The following is a 27,602-nucleotide window of genomic DNA, read 5'->3' on the forward strand; positions in this document are numbered from 1 at the left end:
CTGAAAGTATCCTGTAAAAAAAAAAGCAGAACGCGCTTGGCGCAAAAACTATGATACTGATCTTAAAGCAGCCTATAGATCTTGCATCAGGAGGTATCATAGGGCCATATGTTCAGCCAGGGCTGCTTTTTATTCACAGGAAATAAAAAACAGTACCAACCCTGCTAAGACCATTTTTAGGGTGTGCAAGGACCTCACCAACAAAAGAGCCGCCTCTACGTTCATTGCCTCTATGATACATTGCGAAGAACTGGCCTCGTTTTTCGTTGAAAAAGTGGAGGCCATATACAGGTCGTTCGTTATGCCCTTTGTCAGTGAAATTAACAGTGTCCCTCTGACTTCTAAATCCTTATTAGCCATTCCAGGTCCTACCCAAGAGGAGTTCCTAAATTTGACGATCAAAGTTAAATCAGGTTCTCCAGATGACCCTATGAGACCCACGCAATTGCGTGACTTCGCCGACTGTTGTTACCCGGCGATGCAGAGTTTAATTGATCTTTCTTTTAGTACTGGTAGTGTTCCCACCGCCTGGAAGCAGGCCACTATCATACCAATTCTAAAAAAACCTTCTCTTGATCCTTCCAAATCAGAGCACTACCGACCTATCTCCCTCCTTCCTTGGACGGCTAAATTAGCCGAAGCTCATGCCAATAGGATATTATCCCTTCACCTGCAAGAAGCAAACATACTAGATAACTCCCAGAATGGGTTTCGAGCCGGTCACAGTACAGAGACCGCTCTCTTGGCGGTGGTGGAACATATTAGAAAAATACTAGACCAAGGTCAGACGGCGGCACTGATCCTATTGGATCTAAGTGCCGCTTTCGACACGGTCTCCCACCACATCCTTTTACACCGCCTCGTGGAGGCAGGAGTTGGAGAACAAGCACTCGACTGGTTTCGATCATTTCTTACGGGTCGAACCTTTAAAGTTTCTACTCCTCCTTACATCTCTGCCCCACGCCCCATTCTGCAGGGAGTTCCACAGGGTTCGGCCCTCAGCCCCACCCTTTTTAATTTGTATGTTGCACCACTGGCGCAGGTAGCTGCTAGCTTTGGTCTCACAATAGTGTCATACGCCGATGATACACAGCTGGCGGTATCACTTAATGGCGATTCTAATATGAACGCCCCCACCTTTCAGGCAGCCCTTAAAGCTGTCGCCGGTTGGATGGCGAACAATCGCCTACAACTCAACGCCACCAAGACGGAGGTTATTCTTTTTGGTAGAGACAGTGAGCTCTGGGGAGACCAATGGTGGCCTCCAGAATTGGGTCCTATCCCTACTCCAGTCGCCGAAGTTAGAAATTTGGGCATATGGCTTGACGATCAACTGTCTTTTATTCCCCACATCAAGCGTGTTGCGGGAACTTGTTTTGGTGCTCTACAATGCCTACGGCCTATTTTCAAATTTTTTGACGCAGACACCAGGCAAATCATAGTCCAAGCTCTGGTGTTGACCAGATTGGACTATGCCAGTTCCTTGTTTCTGGGTGTTAATCAAGCTGAGCTTGCCCGCCTTCAGCGGGTACAAAATGCGGCGGCCAGGATGCTGGTAGGCCTCCCTAAATTTGTTTCTGCTCGCAGCACTATCCATGACCTCCATTGGCTCCCAGTAGGCCATAGAATTAAGTTCAAGGCTCTGTGCCTTACTTTCAAAATTCTCAATTTGGCCTCCCCCCCTATTCTCTCCCAGACCATTCTCCATTATGTCCCCTCAAGAGCTCTTCGATCTGCAGGGTCCAATCTGGCCATTGTTCCTCGTTTTAAAAAGACGAGAATGGGTGGACGTTCCTTTTTGGTGATGGCGGCTACATTATGGAACTCTTTGCCTGCCTCACTTCGTTCCATCCACGATTTGTTTCAGTTTAGGAAACAATTAAAAACCCATTTATTCTCCTCTGTATAGTTAGTGTTCTGGTTTTCATTGTTGTGTTGTGTGTTCCTTCTCCTTGAGCGCCGGGACGCCTCTTGGCTGCGGCATCTCTGCGCTATATAAGAAAACAAGAAAAAAAAAAAAAAAAAAAGATTTTTTTTTTTTTTGCCACAGTCTAGCCCTCTATGTCGATGCTGGCGCTCTCTTCTAAGGCGGTGCGTCCTTTCCGGCAGGGACAAGCCGGTTTCAATTGCATCAAGTATAATTCCGCCGCCTCGCGACAGCTAAAATTATTGTTTAAGGACGCACTCACTCGTGTGATTAAAGTTCAAAACGGCTTTATTTAAAAAACGCTGCCATGCGCAACGCATTTCGCCTCTCCTGAAGGCTTGATCCAGCTAACTATAACACCCCTAAAACCTATTGTTTTTCAGTGAATTTCTAAGGTTTTTTAAATGCTAATTCCTAACTATATCAGGCCTGAAACCTCTGTTTTTTTCAGTGAATTTCAAAGGTTTTTTAAATGCTAATTCCTAACTACATCAGGCCTGAAACCTATGGTTTTTTCAGTGAATTTCAAAGGTTTTGTAAATAATAATTTTTAATGTATTCATTGTTATACTGATTTTTTTATACTGATTTACATTTTTTAAACTATTTATTTTTAGATATTTTTTTTAATTGCATTATAATTACATTTTACATTACATTACACTACAAAAAATACTTTCTCAGAATGAATTACTTTAGTTTAAATACTTTGCAAATAGGCAATAGACTTTTAAGTACGGTAGTTACAGTTGTTGCAATGGGCAACACAATTTCAAACAATGCAACACTGAGCTCAATGTGAATTTCTAGTCAAATGCAATTAGTTACTTTATGGATTACTTTTCTAACCACAGGACTGGATCCTAGATTCAGTCCTTGGACATCTCTTGTAAACAGTTGAGTGAAAGCGTTTTGGTTACAGTAGTGATTTTTAAGGAATATTATTGTATTTTAAAAGTTGACAGAAATGTTTTCACATAGAATCACCAATGTTATCCTATGGCAGAAAATTCACTTAGCAGATAAGTAGTGTGATCGTTACTTTTTCTTACTCAGTGGTGGATCCTGGATCCAGCACTGGTGAATCTCCTGTAAACAGTTGAAAGAATGTGTTTAAGTCATACAGACGATTTTTTAGGAATATTTTTAGTTTGTGAAAACAGACAATTAGAAACTTTTCTGCTGAAAATCACACAATGGATTCCTACGGAAGGAAATACAAGTTACTGGTAAGTACGCTTAGAATTACTTTTCAGGGTCAGTGCTGGGTTAAAAGATGAAGCACTGGGTTCTCTCCTGAAAACAGGTGAGTAAATCGGAATTCGTAGTTCGACTGATTTTATAGGAATATTTGTACGTTTCAAAAATGGACACTTAGAAACTTTTCTGGTGAAAACCACACGTAGGGGCCGATTCACAGAACTAACTTAAGATAAAATCCTAAACTTACGACTTTTGGTATTCACAGAAGTTAGGATTTTGTCTTAAGTTTGTCTTAAGACAAACTTAAGACACACTTAAGACAAACTTAAGACAGACTTAAGACAGACTTAAGACAGACTTAAGACAGACTTAAGACAAACTTAAGACAAACTTAAGACAGACTTAAGACAGACTTAAGACAGACTTAAGACAAACTTAAGACAAAATCCTGTCTTAAGTCTGTCTTAAGTCTGTCTTAAGTCTGTCTTAAGTCTGTCTTAAGTCTGTCTTAAGTCTGTCTTAAGTCTGTCTTAAGTTTGTCTTAAGTTTGTCTTAAGACAAAATCCTAACTTCTGTGAATACCAAAAGTAGTAAGTTTAGGATTTTGTCTTAAGTTAGTTCTGTGAATTGGGCCCAATGGATTCCTAGGGAAGACAATACAAGTTACTGGTAAGTATGCTTAGAATTACTTTTCAGGGTCAGTGCTGGGCTAAAAGATGCAGCCCTGGGTTCTCTCCTGATAACAGGTGAGTAAATAGAAATTCGTAGTTCGGCTGATTTTAGAGGAATATTTGTACAATGGTGAAGGAAGGGGGCGGGGCCTGAGGTGACGTGTGCAAACACGCCCTGTGGCGCGTTTTAAGTTGGGGAATTAATTCCTCTTCAATCCTGTGGTCCCCTGGGGGCCAACTAGCCCACCAGGTACCTCCAGTATGCACCAGGGAGCTGCGTTGCAGAGAGGTGTAATGAGGCCACGCCCCTCATTACAACACTCTGCAACGCTGCTCCGTGGCGCTTAGTGGAGGTACCTGGTGGGCTAGTTGGCCCCTAGGGGACCTCTGGATTGAAGAGGAATTAATTCTCCAACTTAAAACACGCCACAGGGCGTGTTTGCACACATATCACCTCAGGCCCCACCCCCTACCTTCACCACTGTGCAAACACTCCCCGTGGCGTGTTTTAAGTTGGGGGATTAAGTCCCCTTGAATCCTGAGGTCCCCTGGTGGCCAACTAGCCCACCGGGGACATCCAGTATGCGCCAGGGAGCTGCATTGCAGAGAGGTGTTCAGAGGTCACGCCCCTTTTTACAACACTCTGCAACACTGCTCCGTGGCGCTTAGTGGAGGTACCTGGTGGGCTAGTTGGCCCCTTGGGGACCTCTGGATTGAAGAGGAATGAATTCCCCAACTTAAAACGCGCCATAGGGCGTGTTTGCACACATATCACCTCAGGCCCCGCCCCCTACCTTCCGTGGTGCATTTTAAGTTGGGGGATTAAGTCCCCTTGAATCCTGAGGTCCCCTGGCGGCCAACTAGCCCACCAGGTACCTCCAGTATGCGCCACGGAGCTGCGTTGCAGAGAGGTGTAAAAAGGGGCGTTGCCTCATTACACCTCTCAGCAACACAGCCCCCTGGCGCATACTGGAGGTTCCTGGTGGGCTAGTTGGCCCCAGGGACACCTAGTATTCAAGGGGAATAAGTTCCCCCTCTGCAAACGCACCAGGGGACGCGTTTGCAGAGTGGTGCAAGGAGGGGGCGTGGCCTACGGCCCGATCCCGTCTTTTTTTTTTTTTTTTTTTTTTTTAGAAGGTGGGCTGTGTAGCCCCCCTTCTTTTTCTAATTTATTGGCCCTGGGGACCCCATCCCCCAGGGCCTGCCCCCAATTTGTTTTTTTTAAAAAAGAAAAAATTGGGAAGGGGGCCACGTGGCCCCCCTCCCGTGGCCAATTCCACTGGCGGTTGCCAGCAGGTAGATATAGTTAGGACCTATTTTCCATATAAATCCGCAACATTCTATTTGGAATAACTTTGGCGTCGATTGACGAATCTTCGCAAACTTTTCCAAACTTTTGGCCAGCTCCGGTCCGCTCCTATCCTGAAAGTTTCACAGTGATTCGTCAAGTGGGGGCCGAGAAAAAAGGGGGGTCCCAAAACGCATTTTCCCCATGCATTTTCCCATAGGACCTTTAGCCGCAGTTACAGCCTGCTGAACGGAATTACACCAAATTTGGCAAAGAGGTAGTCCTCAGTTCAGACTCATGCCTTTTGCTTAAATGGTGTAAATCCGTTCAGTAGTTCCTGAGAAAATGACAGTTAAAAGTACATATATGTCTATGGCCTCAGAGGATCCGCGCACCCTCCCAATCACAAGCTGAATTTTAATTGGCTGCCAACACTCTGAATCAGGAAGTGATAGCAGCCATCTTGTGCTTCGGTAGAACCGAGGCACAAGAAACCCCCCAGAAAACGTCGCAAAATATGAGAAGGGTGCAGGGTAGAAACACCCCCAAGGCCAAAAAAAAATGTTTTTTTTAAAAGAAAAGAAACGGGTGGATGCGCGCTGGATGCGCGAATCCTGCCGAAAGAAAAAAAATTCAGCGCGGTCTCCCGCGCGGAATATGCTAATTTGCCCCCAAGTGGCCAAATCCCAGGGGCATATTAAAAAATTAAGTGTGTGGGGGTCCACATCCCCCCCCACACTGCCCCAGGGACCGCCACCCACCGGGGCTCTAACATAATATCGGCAGTGGGGCTCACGGCCCCTCCGCAGCCCCGGGGACCGCCACCCCCGGGGCTTCTTTAAAATGGGTGGGGAGCTCTCAGGCCCCTCCAGCCCCAGTGACCGCCACCCCCGGGGCTTCAATACATTTGGTGTGGGGGACTCTCAGGTCCCCCCAGATTTGGGGACTGCCACCCCCCGAGGCAACTGCACAATATGGGAGGGGGGCCGCGCAGACCCCTTCCTGGAGCCTTGTATAGGCCCTGGGGAACGCCACCCCCCAGGGCCGGCTCCTACAGTGTCCCGGGGTGCCCACCCCGGGACACTGCTGTTTGCAATGGCAGGGCGGGAGCCTCGCGGCTCCCACCCTGCCATTGCAAACTGCTTTGCTTCATTGAAGCGAGAGCAGGGAAACCTGCTCTCGCTTCAATGAAGCAAAGCAGATTGCTTTTCCATATGGGGAGCAGCATGTTAGCTGCTCCCCATGTGGAAAAGCAATGCCTGCTCCCGCAGAAGGCGGTTAGCCGGCGGGACCGTGGGGGGATTGGAGACCCGTGATATACTAAATACGCAGAACCGGATGGTCCTGTATATTTGAAGGGCCAAGAGGAAAAGAGGAAGTACACCCTCCTGATTCTAAATCGTATATACTTTGCAGTACTCCACTATTGTTCTTACCAAGATATTTATTGTAAGAAAGAGAGGGAACGAGAGAAAAAAAATCTTGGAATATCCCTGTATGAAGCTGCCACTAGTGAAGTGGAATAGGAAAAAGCCTTGCTTTTATTTATTTTCCCTCACACACCCTAGTGGTGTCATGCTTCATCATCGGGACACTGCGACCCCTATAAGTCGCGTTGGGCTCAACCAATATTTCAGGGAGCACTTGGATAATATAACAGGCCAGGGGATAAAGATTAAAAATTCGCTGTTGGACCCCAGTTTCCCTTTATTCTTGGGTACAACAGGAATATAAAATTAAAGACAGTAGGGTCGTATGGGGAATTATGGTCCTAAGACCCTAGGGCCAACATGTTTCAGTCCTCGTATGCCCAAAGAATTTGGGCTGTGTCATTCCCTGGTATAAACTGGAACTGGGAATTACCCTATCCTATTTAAATAAAGGGCAGGTAGCTGCTCCTTTGTGTATCATCAATACTTTTGAAAGTTACGTTACTCAATCTGTAAAGAGAAATAAACATAACAAAAGAGAAAAAGAAAGGAAAGGTATGTATTAGCGTGCAATAATCTTTGAACGCTAAACAACACCATGGTGTGAGAGATTCCCACATATTTTCCCAGGTTGTGCTCTTTTAAATATTATGTCAATTTAAAACTGGGTTTTATCAAGAGCAGTAACTTCTTTGCATTCATTCTTTGGCAACTTGCCATCATATAGTGTGTCTATAACCCAAGTGACGAAAACAACAACAAATGCTTTGATCGTACACCACACACTCATTCGTCTTTATATGGATCGCTTTATAAAACAATAAAGGTTTTTTTGAAACTGTGGTAAAATAATCTTACCCCGTTTAGAGGATAGTAATGGTCCGCGTGGAATCACGCTTTAACGGGCGTATCCCTGGTTCCAATAATTAAAAGCCACAATGTATATTGGTCCAACAACACATTTTAGTTTTTTGTGAGTTGTATGTGAAACACAAACAAACGAGAAAACAAGAAAAACACAGAAGACCCGTTTTAGGCTGCATGTCATGACTGCTGTGTCTCTAATTGGAGTTGGCAGTGAAAGAAAATCGTAACGTTTTTGTCAAGGCTTTGTGTGAGGTACTCACGGTTTTACCGGTCTCGCCCCTCTGAAGACCTATCAGTATAACGATTAATACATTAAAAATTATCATTTACAAAACCTTTGAAATTCACTGAAAAAACCATAGGTTTTAGGCCTGATATAGTTAGGAATTAGCATTGAAAAAACCTTTGAAATTCACTTAAAAAACCATAGGTTTCAGGCCTGATATTGTTAGGAATTAGCATGTAAAAAACCTTAGAAATTCACTGAAAAAACAATAGGTTTTAGGGGTGTTATAGTTAGCTGGACATTTCACTCAAACAAAACCATTGAAATTCCTCCGATATAGTTAGTTGTACTAACTACAACTCGAGGGCCCGCAATCCACTGCTGATGATGTCATATATTACATCATTCATGACATGGTCAGTGACATCACTGATGACATCTCAAATTACATCACTGATGACATCATCCACGTGACAATCACATACACCTCATCATTCACTAGTATAACCTTTCATCACTCACTGTAAAACACAGAGTGCCAGATTTAAAACCATTGACACACCAATACAAGTTTCTAAACACCCACTCAGTCATTCCTAGATCTATACACGCATCTAATCACTTACCTATAGATTCACTCATACATGCTGTCAATGATCAATAGAACACTATCAAATATACTTATACACCTATAGCGACATTACACACCAGCACACATCCTAATCACTTATGAAGTCATCCTACTCACTTATGCAAACAATGGATCATACTTACTTTTACTTAGCTATACACTTAAAAAAACACCACTTCATCTATTCATACAGATAATAACTCATACTTAGTGTGTTATAAAAACACAATTACAAGTATACAGTTGTCCATACAGTCACTCATACAATCACTGAGTCTTATGTATACTTATTTATAAATAACAACTGACACATACACTGGCTTTTATTTTTCTAGTTTGTTGGGCATGTACCATTGAGACATATATTGGCTCATCACCATACCCATAAAGATATTCACTCACCCAAACAACTGTTATAACATGTAGTTTTAACTTCATATACCTACTGAATCAACTATTCACACATCTTTGGGCTGTCACACCCCCCCCTCTGAACCACACACACATTCACTCTCCCATACAAATACTCAGTTAACTAATAGGATCATGCTCATACTCATTGCTGACTTTCTAGCTAGGTCGAAGGTCCTCACTCCAATGTTAACATGAGCCGTGGTGTCTCTACCATGGATGAAGCCATGCTTCTGATACTTATCCTGGCAATATAGGAGACAGATGAGTGGCCAAGATTTTAAGCAAAAATGTTGGCGTCTGAGTTTATAGGAGATAGCGATCAGTAAGAGCTGCACTCCTCGGTGGGTTGCTATTTTTTGAAAAGACTATGTTTGTCACGTTCCAAGATTCAGGAGCCAGTCACCTAGACCATATATATTGCATGACCTCAACCAGAGGTGGAACAATGATACTCTTAATGGCTTTGTAAAACTCGACTGGTATTGAGTCCTCCCCATCAGCCTTCCCAGAAGGTAGCCTAGATATTGCTTTGGCAATTTCGTCATGCGTGATTTCATTTTCCAGCGAGGCCGAGTCTTACTCGCTCAAGAGTGGCAAGCTGCTACCCTTGAGATACTTCTGCAATCTTTCTTCATCTGGTTATTTGGATTGTGTATAAAGCCTTTAGTAGAACTTGGAAAATTGCTTGACTATTGCCTGCGGATGCATATTCAGAATACCATTCTCCCCTTTTATAACCTTTATCTGGGTTTTAGCTCCGTTATCTGCTAGCTGTTGGGAAACCACCCTCCCAATTTAATTGTCATATTCATATTGTAAAGAACGGTGCTTGTTATAACTCACAGTGGTTTTCTCCTCTAACATCCTACTCATGCCATCCGTTCGTCTATTAAGGAGATATACATCTGATCTTGGTCTCTAGCACCTTGCCGGATCACGTCTGCATGGTGTAGTTCAATAGAAGAAAGTGTTTGAAGAGCAGCTCTGGCTGCAGCCACCCAATCTTTATTTTCCTGTCAGATGTACTGCTGGGTGACCACCTTATGAACGCCTTCATTTCGTCCTACACTATACAAGGGGAGGCCGTCCCCACATTATCTTAAAAAAATTCCCTAGATTTTTTATAGCTAAGTACTTATTGTCTGTGAGTAGATAGCGTGGAAATGAAAAAGGCCTGAACACCTTTCGAGCGGCCTTGACCTGAAAAGGCAATAAGATGGGGTTATGGTCAGAAGTAATCCTAGGACATACTTCCATATCCATGGATAACAATATATAGTCAAAAACCCAAGCTTTGCCTATTCTGGAATACTGCTTATGTGGAGCAGAAAAGTATGTGTACCCGTTTATGGGTAGAGTACCCGCCATGTTAAAAAATTGCAGCCCTCACCTTCCCCATTCTAGAAATGGCTACTCTACTCGTAGAGTCTATAGCAAAGTCCACCAAACAGTTAAAATCCCCCATGATTAAGCGCTCCCCCTACAAGTCTAATAATTCTAGATTTATAAAATCAAACACAGTGGGGTCATCGACATTAGGGCCATATATTGAGCAGAACCCTTTATTTCAAGCTGCGCAAATGCCGATTTTCCTCGCTGATCTGTAGAGACCTTGAGGATTCTATAATTAAATGTATTGTCCACTAGTATGGCTATTTCCCTTATGGGGACACTCAGGGATGTACATACAATTATTTGGTACCCAACATGTTTAAAAAGCCCTTGGTCTTTATAGGCTAGGTGTGTCTCTGTAAGGAGGACAATTTGAGGTCTATACATTTTTTATTCCTCCTGAACTAGTTGGTGCTTGACTCCGTTATTCATGCCTGATACATTCCAAGCCATACATCTAATCAGCCCCATGGGGATTGGTACCTTGCGCCTCTGCCGTATACTTTAAAGGTTATCCCTAGATCGTTCCTCATTCCATCTTAATTTGGATCCTTTGTTGTCTAATAGAGCTCACTGCCTACCTACCTGCCCCCTTGTGTGTGTCCCTTTTGACATTTTCCTCTGTAATCCCTCCCCAAACCATCCTTATCCAACTCTCAAACACACCCACCTCTCAGTATCGCAAAGAAAGAATCCTCCACAATATAGGCTGCCGATGGGATGGCAGCTACGAGAAGGCAGTGCCCCAAAGTGTCTCCGTACCCAGCCGTGCCCAAAATATGAGAAGGGAGGAAGAGAGAAACAAAACAAAGAATAAAAGGAGAAGAGAGAGATAGTGGTTCTGTAGCATTAATCATATATGAATAGGCTAAATTTTCAGAGCCAATGCCCCTGCTAGCCTGGGCTACGAAGTGTTTTTTGTGGCTGCCTCCAGTTTCCATTGGCTTAAAGCTTGTGTGGCCTCCTGATCGGTAAAGAAGAACTGTGAACGTCCACCTTTTGTAACCTTTAATCGCGCGGGCTCCTGTAAGAAGACCTGTGCACCTTCAGCCATTAACGGGTCAATAAGCTATCTCATTTTCCAGCTCCTGTCCATGGTGGCTCTACATTAATCTGATCTGACAAAGATAGAGAAAGAGTCAACCTTTACTGGTGTGACAAGGCAGGCTTTCAAGGATATTGCCTGCCTTAGTAAGAAATTGCAGAAAAAAATTAACAGTAGTCTAGGTTAGCGAGACCCCTCACTGTGTAAGAAAATTGGTAGTATATGTACAAGCTGTGTTTGGCAGTACCCGTCCGCTAGGTCAAGGAAAGCCTTTTGAGATGGCTGGATCACAAACGCTCAGGGATCAGATCCTTCCTTGCCTTCAGGAACCCCAAACAGCCTTAAATTATTACGGCGTTGCTTGTTCTCCAAGTCCTCTATTTTAGCCTGCATGACAATCATCTGATCGTCATGCAATTGTACTGATCCGGCTGTTAAAGTGGTGGAAGATGAGCTAGACTCTGAAAGAGCCCTTTCTGTTAGTTCGTCAGCGTCCAAGGGTGAAGCTGACTCAGAGCATGTCACCGTGGTTAGTGCAGAGCTGTTGTTTATCTGGTGATCCTCATGTATCTCGTACCCTCTTTCGTTTGTCTGGGGTGAGTCCTGTACTGCTGTCTGGGCAGGATAATCGATGTTAAAAATGGATGCGCCGGCATTGCCCCTTCATGGCCCAGCGCTGCCTTAACTACTTGATTCACTGCCTCAGGGCAGTCCAGTCTTATAGCATCACCTTTAACCAAGCTGTCTGCAATATTAAGTGACAGTAATCCAGTTTGGCCCTGGTCTCCTCCTCTTCCTCGTAACTGCTGCTGCCAGCTTTACCTGCAACATTGTTTCCAGCCTCGGGCAGCATTTCAAGTGGATACATTCAATCCCCAGCTTGTTCCCCCTTCAGCAAGCTGCCTGCTGCCTTTGGCCGGTCTAAGCCCTCCACAAGTCCTATTGGGCCCTCATCTTGGCTACCTCCCATGTTTGCCTGGCCTACTGGGATTGCCTCCAGCAGCGCGTCGATTATTTTGGCCCCTGCTGTGATCTCTGTTATCTTCCCGGTTGAGAACAGGTCTGCGGCTTTGCCCGACTGCAACAGCTTCATCAGTTGCTTACCTACTTGTGATATGCAAACAAATGATGGACGGAATGCTGAATGAATCATACATTCACCCCCAGTCAAGAGATCTGGGTAAACACATTGTTCTTTTGCTCAAAATGTCACCCCAGTTTAGACCCTGCCATATGCAAATTAGTCTTGACCCTGTGCCTCATGGGAACAGCGCAGACCGAACTGCCAAGCCAGGTCCTACCTGGACCGGAAACAAGCATCCTGGGACCAGTTTCTGGGTATTACCCTTCATCAGCCAGGCTAGCTTGCATCCAGTGGCACAGTGAGCAAGGGACCCACGTGTGGGCATACCCATCCCACCTAGGGTGAAAAGTGCTACGCAAACAAATGATGGACAGTATGCTGAATGAATCATACATTCACCCCAAGTCAAGAGATCTGGGTTAAATCCATCGTTCTTTTGCTCACAATGCCACCCCCGTTTAGACCCAGCCATACGCAAATCAGTCTTGACCCTGTGCCTCATGGGAACAGACCAGACCGAACTGCCAAGCAAGGTCCTCCCTGGACGGGAAACAAGCATCCTGGGACCGGTTTCTGGGTATTGCCCTTTATCAGCCAGGATAGCTTGAATCCAGTGGCACAGTGAGCAAGGGACCCACGTCTGGGCATACCCATCCCACTTAGGGTGAAAAGTGCTACGCAAACAAATGATGGCCGGAATGCTGAATGAATCATACATTTGTTTGCGTAGCACTTACCTACTTGTGAAGCACCTCTCAGTGCATTCTCCTTCTGTTCTCCAAGCAGTGGGTCCTCGGTTCCTGAAGGCAAGGCAGCTCCTCCCGGGTTTGCAGACGCATGGGCCGTGCGCGTCGTCTCGCCACAGTCTTCAGAGGAGCCATTTCCACAACCAGGAGAAAAGCCGGGGCTGTAGCCAGACCGATCCAATGGACAGCCGAGTGGAGCGGGCCAACTAGCTAGTGGGCAATCAGCCATGTGAGCCAAAGCTGTCTGGAAATCCCTGCAACTGCAGCCAGCATCCGCCCGCAGACCCTGCCAGGTAAGTCCATCTGTCTCGCTTCACATATCTCTCCTCTCAGTGTCCTTGCAAATTAGGCTTTTGGCATATGGGGACGGGAGCTACCCTCGATGCCTGCTCTCCATGGCGGCGTCAGTCCATCATCTTTCTTCCCATGTCCGGGATCCTTCTCTGACCAACTTTTTACTCCGATTTTAGGAAAGACAGTATCTGGATAATGAACGTTGATTGTTTGGTGGACTAGTGCATAATATTAAAGTAAGACAGTCACTGAGCACTTGAAAATAAAGTTTTCATTGTTATGTATGTGTAAAGGGCCATTACATACCAGTATTCTTCGGTACACCGATTGAGGTCCTCCTCGTCCCAGTCATGCCTCTCCCGCCCCTCTCTGTTGTTGTGTCTGGTCTTTTTACTAGAAGGCATGGAGTTGGATGGGAGGGGCTTTTATTTCCTATAGATTAAAAGAAATACTAGCGTGTTATGGTGCTTGTTAAGAGGTAGGACTGCCTCATACCATAATGACTGGGACGAGGAGGATGTATGATGGGGAAATCACAAATACAACTCTCTTCCTTACTAGGGGTTTTGTTGCAACAGTAAAAAGCAAAGTGCTGCTCTGAGGATTTTCTCTTCTATGATGAACTTGTTTTCTCCTAATTTCTTTTCCCCTGCTTGTGTGACTTCCCCTCTTAATATGTGTGAACTTCTCCAGCTAGACAGTTACCTCTGACTTTACTGAGTAAGACACTTTATGAAAGAGAAATGATTGGGGCGGGATACAAGTGATAGAAACAGGAGCGGCCCCTCTGTTATGGCGGAGGAGCGTCGCCCTCCCACTAAAAGTGCCAGCAGAGGCAAAGGACAAAAATAAAACATTAATAAAATATTTCTATTATAATTTAATTTTTTGTTGTGCAGGCTGGAACTGAGAGCCGAGGGATTGGATGGACCACCTATACTGACTCTGCAGTTGTAGCACCAGGAAGAAGGGTGAATGGTGGGCGTTGTACAACTCTATGGAGAAACCAGCACAGGGTCCCAGTCTATATCTGAGCACCTAACGGAGAGACTCAGACCAATCCCAGTGCTGCCCACATGCTGGGAATACTATTCCCAGCAAGTAAGCTGCACTAGGATTAGGAGCTTTGAGCATGCATAGTGTGCAGCAGTTCCTGGACTTCCAGACGGCGAGTGTCAGGAAGAAGGTGGCAGCTATCGGAGAAGGTAAGTGCATTTTTCTTTCTTTAAAATTCTTTTTTCTTTGTTTGTAGTCCCCCCAGCTCACCACTTCCCAATACAAGTGGCCGCTCCTGGATGGAAAGAGATTATAAACGTGGGTGAAGTAAACTAGATGATTGAGAAACAGAGATGGTGAGGAAATATATGGGAGGAAGGGAGAGAAATAAAATAAATAGAGAAAGGCAAGGTAGCCTGATCGAAATATATGGAGTGCTAGAAAGAGGAAGCTGTAGGCAGATAAATAGGTAACAATTTAGAGCTGCATGGGGAGAGAGACAGATACAGGGAGAAGAGATTTAAAGAAAGGCAGAGGAGTACAGTACTCCTAGGGTTGAGGTTAAGAGAGAGGCAATGTAGAAAAACTCAAAAAAGGTGAATTTGAAACATGTAAATGCAGGGAGAGGGAAACAAACAGAGAAAATTAAATACAAATGAAGAAATGCAAGATAGAGAGAGCAGAATGTGAAGAGGTATTAAAATGCAGGTCAGATAAGGAGAATAGTGGGGAATAGAGGAGGGAAGAAAAGAGAGAAATGTGGTGTAGAGAGAAAAGAGGAATTTGTGAGACATAAGTGAAATAGAAAAGGAGAAGTGAGGTTTATGCAGAGGTAGATATCTGTGAGGAATAAAACCAACATGAGATGGTGAGGTAGAGAGAGCTATAAAGAAAGAGGTTGTGAAAGACAATGAAGTAGATGAAGGAGAGCTTAATTACCTCGTTATACTGTTATATAAAATGTATATGTATGTGCTGAATTTATGAATGACGTTATTGAATTGAATCTCTGCTTTTCCTATGAGCCTACCATCAGTGCTTCCAAGTTCCGATATTGCTGCATAACAGGAAACCCTAGTCTTGGTTTCCTCTGATACATCTTTCTGCTACCATCCTTTAATTGCATCTCTTTATCTCACTCTTAGAGGTTCTTTTTCATCCTTTCTTTATCGTTCTGCCTTTAGTTTCCAATGACTCTCTTCCTTTTTTTCTTCCAATCATTCAAGAAATCTTTATATAGCAAAAAATGTCATAAAACTATCAACCGAAGTTTAAAAATGCATTGTAGTACATGTAGAAAATGTTCAAATATGTGAGTATGTAATTAAAAATGTTAAGCCAAAAAGGCATTCCATCTAAGCAACCGAAGGTGGTGTTATACTGCTGTGTAATATTCACTCATGGTGTGCCCCCTGAAAACCAGATCCATAATATCAGTTGGACAGATTTTCAAGGACATCATCAATAGAACCCTTTTCTATCCCGGCACCTCTTTGTCCTTCAGATACATGATGACTTGGTTCTGCTGCCCTCGGCGGGAATCAGGGTCTTCTTACCCAGTGACACATTACTCTCACTGTTTCGGAGGAATGTGAACCCATGAGCAGACTTTAGATGTCGGGAGAATTAGGGAAGAGGAGGAGGCAAAAATATCCTGCTTACGACAGGAGTCAGGTGGGCGGCTGATGATTGTCGTACTGCGAGTAATGAACTGAAATGGCTCATTGCCCTTGTGAATCTCCCTACTGACTGTGCCAAAGGGTTGCTCACTTGTTTGTGGACTGCGGAGTTCGATGGGGGACTCCATCATCCCAAGTGGCACTGGAGCGTTGTTTAGTTTTGAAACTGAAAGTGAGCCTCCACTAGCTGAATGTTAAAGAATTAGGTCTTTTCGATTTAGTACTCAGCCTAGTGACTTAGGTGAAAGTACCTGGGTGGCGGCTTTTATGAGCTTGATGGGGGCCGCCAGCCCCATTGTCAGACTGCCCCCTGGGGCATGGCCAACCAACCCCACCGTGGGGGACTAGCAGCAGAGTGGGGCCTAGCCCTGCGAGCACCCAACATATGACAGCCCTGACTTTTTCCTGAACTCAAGAAAAGTTTTGAGTTTTCTTCTAATGCTTTGTAACTAGCCTTTTTTGCTGTAGTGGGTATTCTGGTGTTGGTGTGAAGTGGATCAGTCATTTTAGGATTCTGGGTTTTTTACTGCGTAGTTGGATTTGGTGCCTGTGTAAAGGCATTGCCTCCCCAGACAATCACCCCTCCTTGCTGTCCTGTGTCACTAGACTTTATTGCTGTGGTGTTCTGTGAAGGGGATCCTTCTCATCTTGCCTGAGGACCCTTGTATAGTGCTCTTTGATAAGGGGAGTGCCCCCACCTGTAGGCATAACCTCGTTGCCCCTGTGTATAGTAGGAAGTGGTGAGGTGTCCCCTTTATCAGTATCATGATCACGGAGTCCTCCTCAGGATAGCCTGGGGCAGACAGTAGTGGGTGTGTATCGTTGGGTATCCTGTCTGTTGCATACATATTCTTCTATGTGGTTCGGTATCACGTTCATGGCGCGGGGTGTCCACGAGCAAACTTGTATCTTGCTCGTGGAGACCACGCCGAGTGTTGTGTTTCGAACAGGGGAACTCGGGCGGTGGGAACGTTAGGGAAAACGTTAGGCATTGATGTTTGGTACATGGAGCTTGGATGATGAATAAACGCCTACTCCAGCTGAATCTTGCTGTTACTCGTCATTTCTGTAATCAATAGGAATAAGAGCCCTTTCCTACATTGGCGACGATCGGGCACGGACCCGCCCATGCATATTAGAGAATTTTTTTAAAAAGGGATTAATTTTGCGCAGATGCCGTCTGGAACTGACATCGGAAGGAAGATTTCGGAAAGGACAGCATTAGCAATTGCAGTGAATACATTTAAGCCGTTGGATTGCAAGGGGTATTCCGCAGCTTTTCAACGAGCACTTAACCTGATTAAGACAGCTTAATGCTCATGGAATACATTATTGAATTCTTGGGACAAACGCATTAAGGAAGCGATTGGTCAGAGGAAGCAGCAGGGATTTTATACAAAAACGAGTGGTTTTACTCACCATTGCCAAGGAATTCCGGACCTGTTTTCTTTCGATCTTCATTTCTTTCCCCAACGTCAATGCGCATGCGTGCATTGTATCATCGCGTCACGTCGTGTTTGTGCAAGATTGTAAACACAGCTTTGTTTCCGGATTGCCTGATTCAACACAAGTAACCGGGACTGCCTGATTCACGTGTTTAATTCAGTTCAATTTACTGGAAGGAAGGTTGAACATATCTCAGAGGATGTTTTCGTTTTGGGTATGATTAATTCGTCACATTAATGGGAAATAATCTACATGATCGACAAAAAAAAAATTTGTGAGTTAAATAACTTTTGTGCCATAAGTTTTATTGGTTTTTTTCCAGAAAATAATAACTTTTTTTCATATCAAATCTATAGTTCATTCTATTGCTTATAGTGCAATATGTCTGGTATTGTGCCGCCTCCTTCATTTCTATCATCATCGGGCGATCCTCCCATGCCATGGGAAGTATGGGAACCAGTATTTTTGGCATATGTGGAGGTCTTAGAAGGCGATGATTGCGAACCAGAAAGGAAATTGTCATTATTAAAACATTGCTTAGGTGGATTTGGTCTAAAAGAATTTAAAACGTTACCTGCGCTAATTAGTCCTGGGAGAATTAATGCCTACCAGTATGCTTCGACACAGCTTAACATACGTTTTGGAAAAAAAAAAATGTAGTGATGGAAAGATTTATTTCCTACTCCCGTAAACAACGCAGCGATGAATCTATTGAAGACTATGTCTCAGCGCTCAGGTCCTTAGCAGCTTCGTGTAAATTTGAACATATATCATACGAACAAGTACTGAGAGATCAAATTTTAATGCGTACAAACAGCAAGAAAGTTCAGGAAAAACTATGGTCCACATCTGATTTGTCATTAAATGCAGCTATTGACATTGCAAAATCCATTGAACACTCTGAAGAGTTCGTGAAGGAAATTAGAGGAAATGAAAAAACCGATGTTTTCAGTGTAAACAAAGAGTTAAAAGATGGTGACAAACAAAAAAAAATTGTTACTCAAAGATCTGAAAATTTCGCTAAAAATGGGAAAAAATTTAAGTATCAAAATGCTAGGGTTGAAAAACATAATTCATTATTACTTTGTTTTAGGTGCGGAAGCAACAGTCATCTAGAAAATTTTAAAGGCTGCCAAGCTATTGAGAAAGTTTGTTCTAAATGTAATAAGAAAGGTCATTTCAGTAGGTTCTGCAAAACAGCCACAAAGAAAGTAAATTACATACAGTTTTCAGATGATTATGAAACGTCCTATGACAATGATGAAAATGAAATTAACACTGTAATTAATGTATGTGTTGATGACAAAGTTTCGAAATTTCCTTCCTGTCTCATCAGTGTTGATGGCGTTCTTTTGAGATTCTTGGTTGATTCTTGTGCCTGGTATTCTATCATTTCTTTGAAGGTTTTTCATGAAAATTGGCCAAAAAGGGAACTTAGTGACCCTGATGTTTCTCCACGGGGTTATACAGGGCACAAGATTGATTTAATTGGCTATTTTTATGCGAATATAAAATTCGCAGGACGTCATACCTTCAGTAAAATTTATGTGGCAAAGTCAGGAAAATCACTTTTAGGGTGGCCACATCAACACGAATTAAGCATCAAACTTGATCCCAGAACTAATCCTCCAGTTTTTGTTGTTGATCCTGAAGTTCATCATGGGTTGGTCACTGTGGATGAGCTCATTAAGGAATTCCCTAGTGTTTTCAGTGGGAAGCTTGGGAAATACGAAGGGTTTGAACATGAAATTAAACTCCATAAGAATGCCATTCCTGTACGACAAAAAGTAAGAAATGTGCCGTTGTCATACAGAGATAAATTGAAGAATTTGTTAAAAAATTTGTGTAATGATGGCATTATTGAACCAATAGAATCTTCCCCGTGGGTTTCTCCCATCGTGATTTCAGTCAAATCTTCAGGGGAACTCAGATTATGTGTGGACTTGCGCAGTTTGAACCGGGTTATTTGGGTAGATGCACACCCTCTTCCTAATTTGCATGAAATGGTTTCCACCCTATCTGATGCGCAAGTATTCTCCTGTATTGATTTGGCAAGCGCGTACCACCAGGTAGCTCTGTCTGACAACTCAAAAAATTACACGGCGTTTATCACACCAGAAGGTCTATTTAGGTATCGTCGTATGCCATTTGGGTTGGCTAGCGCTGCTTCTGTTTTCCAGAGGTTGATGAAAGAAACTCTAGAAGGGCTATCAGGGGCCATCGCTTTCCAAGCTGATATTTTGGTTTATGGGAAGAATGATGAGGAGCATGATAAGAATTTGCATAACGTTATTGCAGCTTTAGCAAAAAAAGGCCACACTCTTCGGTTAGATAAATGCAAAATAAAAGCAAAAGAAGGGGAATATTTAGGACACACTATCAGTGGGAAGGGGATCAAACCTAAACATAAACACATTGAGAGCATTACCAATGCTCCTCTACCGACCTCGAAAGAACAGTTGGTTGCTTTTCTTGGATTGATTGAATTTTATGCTAAATTCATCACTAATTATTCCATGAAGACTGAACCGTTCAGGTGTTTGTTAAAAAAAAATGCAAAATTTGTGTGGACAAGTGACATGACTGAGGCTTTTGGGAAATTGAAGGCATTCATAGTTAATGCACCTTGTTTAAGACCGTTTGTTCCAGGGAAAAAATGTATAGTTATGGTAGACGCAAGTAATCTAGGTCTAGGTGGTGTTTTACTACAGAAAGATAATTCCAGTGAATGGATTGTAGCATATGCATCCAGGGTTTTGAGAGATGCAGAGAAGAACTACTCAGTCATTGAAAGAGAGTTACTTGCTTGCGTGTGGGGAGCAGAACATTTTAGAAGTTTCCTGTGGGGGACTGATTTCATAATAAAAACTGATCACAAACCATTGGTATTCCTAATGTCTCCTGGTGGTGGTAGATCCATGTCTGCGCGGTTAGCTAGACTGTCATCAAGATTACAATCGTTTCGCTTTCACATTGAATATGTCCAGGGGAAAGCGAATATGCATGCGGATTGCATGTCCAGGTTACCTTTGGATAGTGATAAGGATTATCAAGAGGATGATTGTGAGGTCGCTTTCAAGACACATGATATCAACCTTATAAATGGTGATAAGGCGAGTCTAGATGAAAATGTTTGGATGGAAGCAATGAGAAACGATAATGAATTGAACAATGTTAAGAATTACATTGTGCAAGGATGGCCGGCAGTAACAAAATCATCTGGTGATATGATGAGCTATTCCAAGGTTCATGATGAATTAGCTATTGAGAACGGGTTGGTTATGAGAATGGACAGAATAATTCCTCCTTTTTCTCTTAGGAACACCATTATGGAAATTGGTCATGAGGGACATTTAGGAGTTTCGTTCACTAGAAGGCGAATAAAGGAGGCATTTTGGTGGCCTGGTATTGATTCTGCTGTTGAACATTTTGTACGCAAATGTGACAAATGTTCAAATAGTGATAAATCTGCGGTGCCTCTAAGAGTTGAATCTTGTCCTGTGGAGTATCCTGTTGGGCCATGGAGGAAACTAGGGCTTGACATTATTGGTCCGTTTCATGTTTTGCCTAAAGATAAATGTTTTGGAATTGTTTTAATTGATTCTTTTTCAAAATGGCCTGAAATAAAAATGGTCAAGGAAGTTACATCACAAAGTGTTATTGAATTTCTTGATAGAATATTTTGTAGGGAAGGTATTCCACAGGAGATTGTCACAGATAATGGTCCACAGTTTATTAGCAGAGAAATGGAGTCATTTTTTGGGAAATGTGGCGTAACTCATAGGAGAATTTCTGTCTTCCATCTGCAGTCAAATGGTCAGGTGGAACGCTTTAATCATGTGGTGAAGGAAGCAATTCAACTTGCTATTAAGGGTGGACTTAATTGGAGCAATGCTTTACAGTGCATGTTATTAGCATATAGGACGTCTCCTAATTCGGTAACTTTAATCAGTCCATTTGAGCTTTTGAGAGGACGGAAACCCAGTACGTGTTTGGTTCCGTGGTGGTTAAAGAAAGGTATGGATGACAAGAAGTTGATTGCTATTGATTACAATATAGTTAGAGAGAGGGTAAATGAGTATAAAAAAAAATGAAAGAAGTTATGGACCAAAAGCGAGGTTCAATGAGCACACAAGAAATTGGAGTTGGTGATCTGGTTCGCATAAAGAAGAAAGAGAATGTCCTTAAGGGCTCCCAAAGCTGGTCAGATCCAAAAAGGGTTGTACAAGTTTTCAGTAATGCGGTGAGAATAGAGGGTGGAAGTGTTTGGAATTTGAGCAGAGTATCTGTATTTAAGGGTACTACACAACCATCTGGGAATGTATCTGATGACGTGTGTTTAGATGATGTAAGCAATGATGTTTCATCTAGGAATGTTTCCAATGACACGCGATTGGATAATGTGCACAATGAAATGAAGTATGAACAACAACCAGGTTGTTCTTATTGGAGAAGGGATTTTTCTAGAGGAAAACGTGAACACCATTGTCCGGGAAGGTTTAAGGATTATATCATGGACTAGTTTATTAAATATTAAAATGGAAAAAAAGGGGGGGGGAGATGTGTTGCATACATATTCTTCTGTGTGGTTCGGTATCACGTTCATGGCGCGGGGTGTCCACGAGCAAACTTGTATCTTGCTCGTGGAGACCACGCGGAGTGTTGTGTTTCGAACAGGGGAACTCGGGCGGTGGGAGCGTTAGGGAAAACGTTAGGCATTGATGTTTGGTACATGGAGCTTGGATGATGAATAAACGCCTACTCCAGCTGAATCTTGCTGTTACTCGTCATTTCTGTAATCGATAGGAATAAGAGCCCTTTCCTACACTGTCCATTTCAGGTGTGATTATTCCTGGATCCCCACCCTCAATATTGGACCCTGGGGGACTAGTATCCCCTTCTTTGTTATCACTAGTCGGGTTGCTGTTTAGACGCGCAATGAAGTTCCTAGCCACTTGTGGAGTGTATGTTTTGTGGGCTAAATGCCGGAGACCAGAGGTTGAATTTAGGGGAATGCTAGCGCCATACTGGGATGAGGTCTTATCACCTGAGTTTGCTGATCTGGCAACCTCCCTGCCCTAGATCTAGTAGCTCGCTGCCCAGTGCGGGCCCCTTACATCCCCCTCCACATGCGGATTGGTGTAGACCAGTGCAGGAACAGCAGGGATTACCGGCATTAGAGAGAGCACCTCTGTGTCTCTGTATAGTGGGGGAAGTGCAGACGCCTTGCTTGCAGTGTCTGGGTCAGAATTTTAGGTCAGGGCCACCGCAAAGACAGCTCGAAGTTCTAAAAGTGCCTCTCTTCTAGCCCTCATTTGCCCTATTCACTTTGTTTAAAATTGTGTCCATGTGTGGTTTATTACGCTGGTGTCGAAGGTTCCCCTCTCTGGCCATTCATAGCAGAATTTATCTAGCTTTTTAGACTGCATGGGAACCTAATTTGCATGTGGTTTAACGGCGACACCATGATGAGTTGGAAACATTTTAAGAGCTAGTACACTTCTATCGCAAGAAACCTTTAAAAAAAATGTAAACACTACTTTAATCTTGGGGAAAAAATTTATGTTGGATTATGCCAGCAATAACTTTGTTTACTATGAGCTCAGTTTAGGACAGGGATGCTTGAAACACACTTTCACAATACATAAAACAACACATAGAAAGGAGACTGCACAAACAAGTCAACAACAACCAACACTGTGCAAAATAAGTAAGTAAAAAAAATGTGTGCCTTTATCACAAAGATCTATATATTCAAAAACTATACGAATCACTTGCAGGAGACTGCTACACTCACCAGCACCTACTCTGCAGAGAGACATCAAAATCGATATTCCACTAGAAAGAAAAAAAAAAAAACAATTACTCACAAAACAACAAAATACACATCGAGCACAAATGCAAAAAGTCTTTGACACTCAAAAAACATAAGCCAAACATACTGCAATTATTACACCATTTGCAAAAAAAACATTCATGCAGAGAAATGAAAAACATTTACATTATACAAAAAAAAGTCTCTTACCAAATACATGCAACTACACAAACAGCAGAATCACCAGTAACGAAACCGCAACCTGGAACAGTCTAAAGAGGAAAAGCCTTGAACTAGAACAAAAAGGGAGTTATAAAGCATTACAATTGCAATTCACAAAAAATAAAACAATTAACATTATAACACACTATGTCACTACCCAAATGGGGGCAGAAAGGCCAAATAAACGGGTAGATCTGCCCCCAGGGGAGGCAGAATACTCATAAAAAAATATATTTCCCCTGGAAGCGATCAATTTATTTATTTTTAAATCCCTGGCTCTAGTGGGCTTTTCTCCCCCCCCCCCCTGCCCCCCCCAGCCAGAAACACCCAAAAAAGCAGGTGATCTGTCCCCCGGGGGGGGGGGGGGTGGGGGCAGAACAGTTGTACACATTATTTAGGCCCATAAGGAAGCGACCCTTGCCCAAGGGGTCACTTCCATTTCAAAATAAAAAAATTCCCTGGTGTCTAGTGGGGCCAAAGAAAAAATATGATCTGCTTTTAAAATAAATTGGGCCCCTGGAAGTGACTCTTGCCCAAGCGGTCGCTTCCAATTTGAAAAAGAAACAATTCCCTTGCCCTAGTGGGCTTTTCTGCCCCCCCCCCCCCCATCCGGGTCCAGAAACGGCCAAAAATCAGCCGATCTGTCCCCAAGGGGGGCAGTAAAGTCTTAATTAAAATTTCCCCCTTAGGAAGCAAACCTTGCCCAAGGGGTCGATTCCTTTGAAACCAAAAACACATCCCTTGTGCCTAGTGGGGCATTCCTGGCGGACGATCATGACGCTGTGCGCGATCGTGCACCAGGAATGCCCTGCATTGAGACATAAGGGGAGAGCAAACACTGATTTGGCCCCCCAGCCACACTGGAGCACAAAGACTTACTCTCCTCCTTGGGAAACCTGGAAGCAAATGGCTTCCAGGCGTCCCAGCGCTTCCGGATGAAGTTGGCGTGTGCTGTGCGCGCTGACGTCACAGGATCGCCGAGGGGGGGGTCAGGGGTGGCAGCGGAAGCTTTTCCGCTGCCATCCCCCTTGGTGCCAACATGTTGGGCTGCCCATGGGGGGAGCGCTGGTAGGTGCCATGACGGCGCGGTTCCGTCTTGAGCACAGCCCAACCGATGCTCACGACGGAACCGCTCTGCCATGAGCATCGAAGGGGTTAAGAACCCTTGAAGTGGCTGGTTTTGTGCTAAACCCATATTGGCAGTCAGAGATCAGGTGGTAAACATGGGTAGATCTGAATAGTTGTTGAAACCCCAACATTCAATGGCTTTTCCTAGCCATGGCAAGTTGATTGCAGGTCAGAAATTAGCTCGTTAGGGGAAATGTTTCAGAATAGGATTCATCTGTTCCAATTTCAACTCTCCTTGTAGTTTTACACCACTCTTAAAGTAGAACTCCAGTCTGAACTTTTTGCCCACTCCTTTTCTACCCAGACAAACATTCCACCCTAGATGTGTGTCTACCTGTTTGGTTCAGCAATGAAACTTTAAACACTGAGAGCAACATCCTCTTTGTGAGCAGAAGAGAGCACAGGACAGTGGCTGTGAGGGATCCCTAGATTCTGGCAAAAAGACAAACTGCCATGCTAGTCAACAAGAGACTATGGGGCCGATTCACAGAACTAACTTAAGACAAAATCCTAAACTTACTACTTTTGATATTCACAGAAGTTAGGATTTTGTCTTAAGTTTGTCTTAAGACAAACTTAATACAGACTTAAGACAGACTTAAGACCGACTTAAGACCGACTTAAGACAACCTTAAGGCAAACTTAAGACAGACTTAGGACAGACTTAAGACAGACTTAAGACAAACTTAAGACAAAATCCTAACTAAAGTCTGTCTTAAGTCTGTCTGTCTGTCACAGCCAGGAGGACCTCCCCGCGCGCCTGCACCCTCGGCTTTGGTACCCATGGCTCGGGGGCAGCCGGGGACCTTTTACAAGCAGCGGCGCACGATCCTGGTTCAAGCCTCACATGCATCACCAGGCGGCCGTGTGCTGGCAGCTTCAGATTCAGGCAAAGGGCATTCACTGCCGAGCGCCGAGCTAGAGCAGACGGGTGCAGACTGACTATAATAAATACACAGTGGAGCAATGAAGGCGGTACATGTTTAAAGACAACCGAAGTGAGACCAGAGGGTGTGAATGCACCTGAAATGCTGACCTCAGTACCGGCATGGAGGCAGTCTGCTGAGCTGATATTTACAGCTGGAGTTAGGTTTACGTCTGAGGTGACATCCGTAGTAGGCCTGGGTGGTAAATTTTGTTCCGCTCGTGGAATTTGCGATATTTTGACATTTTCGCATTCCGCGGAGAGCGCGAAAATGTCAAAACTTTCGCAATCTGCCACGAAACCGAAGTATTTTTCTTGTTCGCACTTTAAAAATGCGATCTCGCGCGCGCGGTCACGACTTACCGGGTCCCTGCGTTCGCCGACGAGTTTTCCTATCCGTTCGCGCGCGCCAAAAGATGTTGGATTGTTGGTAGCCGGTCGCACTATCCCGCGAGAGTTTGTGATCGCGAACACGTCATTGCGATCGCGAACAGGAAATAAGCATCGCGAGCAAGATAGCCGCTCCCATTAGCGACCGCATGGGCAAGTTGGAGATATATTTCCCCGCGAGCACGCAAAAACACATCGCGAACGGGTGGGAAAAGCAATCTCTGCATCTTCGCGAAAGTTCCGCATGCTCGTGGAGATTTTGCGCAATTTCACGATCATTTGCGAAAGTCAATTTCGCAAATTTCGCCCAACCCAAGACAGAGTACGTTACTGTATGTCAGATGCTGAACCTATGACCGGGGAGGCGCTCTGCGGAACTGAATAGTACAGTACAGAGTGAGACCTGTGACTACCACTGTTATTCTGAGCCCTATCGCTGGAGGGTGGACTACTCCTGAATTGAATGGTATGCCCTGCGCCCACAGATCGGATTCTGCACCCTATAGCCTTGTTGAGTCCTACCCCTGATTCCAGGTTTTTCCCTTGGATGGAATTGGGGGTGGGGGAAATAAACACATAGTCCAGAACATACACAAACACCATTCACAGTCTCAGATCTTAGCCTTCAGTATCTTTGGCCCATTCCTATCTTCCAGAAATGGTTTTAGTAATATGTGTGACATTATGAGGTTTCCAGGTTCAAGGGGACAAAGACACTTGTTCTACCCAGGGCTATGGAGCTCCGATACGGGTAAGATTTCATGATTTTCCCTTGGCTGGAGGTGTGGAAAAAAACATTTCAAAAGGTAAATAAACCCCTTCACAGTATCAGACTTTGACCTTCAGTGTCTTCGGCTCATTTCTAGCCTCCAGGCTGTTTTTGTAATATTTGGCTGTGGAGCTGCGCGCTGGGCAAGATTGCAGGTTTTCCCCTTGGATAGAGGTTGAAAATGAAAACACTTCACAAAGCCTAAAAGCTATATAAACCCCTTCACATGATCAGCCTTCAGGCACCAGTTTTAGTGATAATTGTGACATTATGGGGGTGTTCGGCTTCAAGGGTACAAAATCATTCCTTCTACCCAGGGCTTTGGAGCTCCGTGCAGGGTAAGATTTCAGGTTTCACCCCTGGCTGGAGGTGTAAAAACATAACAGTTCAAGTATTCCAAAAGTGTACATAAACCCCTTCACAGTATCAGACCTTGGCCTGCAGTGCCTCCAGATTATGAGGTGTTCATATTCAAGGGGACAAAGTTACTCCTTCTACCCAGGGCTATTGAGCTCTGTGCAGGGTAAGATTTCACCTCATAATGTAGATTGCCAGCAATAAAAGGAGATTGCATAATCTTGGCCTCCGTGTCCCCAATAAAATCCAGATTTTCTGATCAGCAGGCTGTGGAAAATCTACATTATGAGGTGTTCAGATTCAAGGGGACAAAGTCACTCCTTCTACCCAGGGATATTGAGCTCTGTGCAGGGTAAGATTTCAAGTTCCCCCCCTGGCTGGAGGTGTAAAAAAATAATAATTTGCATAGTTCAGAGATGTCCATAAACCCCTTTACCCTATCAGACCTGAGCCTTCAGTGCCTTGTGCCGATTTCTAGCCTCCAGGCACAAAGTTTAGTGATATTTGTGCCATTATCAGGAATTCTGATTTAAGGGGACAAAGTCACTCCTTGTACCCAGTGCTAAGGAGCTCTGCGCAGGGTAAGATTTCAGGTGTTCCCCTTGGATGGAAGTTAAAATTGTAAACACTTCATGTAGTCTCAAAGGTACATAAACC

The sequence above is a fragment of the Triturus cristatus genome, chromosome 5_1 (genome assembly GCF_964204655.1).
Source record: "Triturus cristatus chromosome 5_1, aTriCri1.1, whole genome shotgun sequence".
NCBI lineage: Eukaryota > Metazoa > Chordata > Amphibia > Caudata > Salamandridae > Triturus > Triturus cristatus.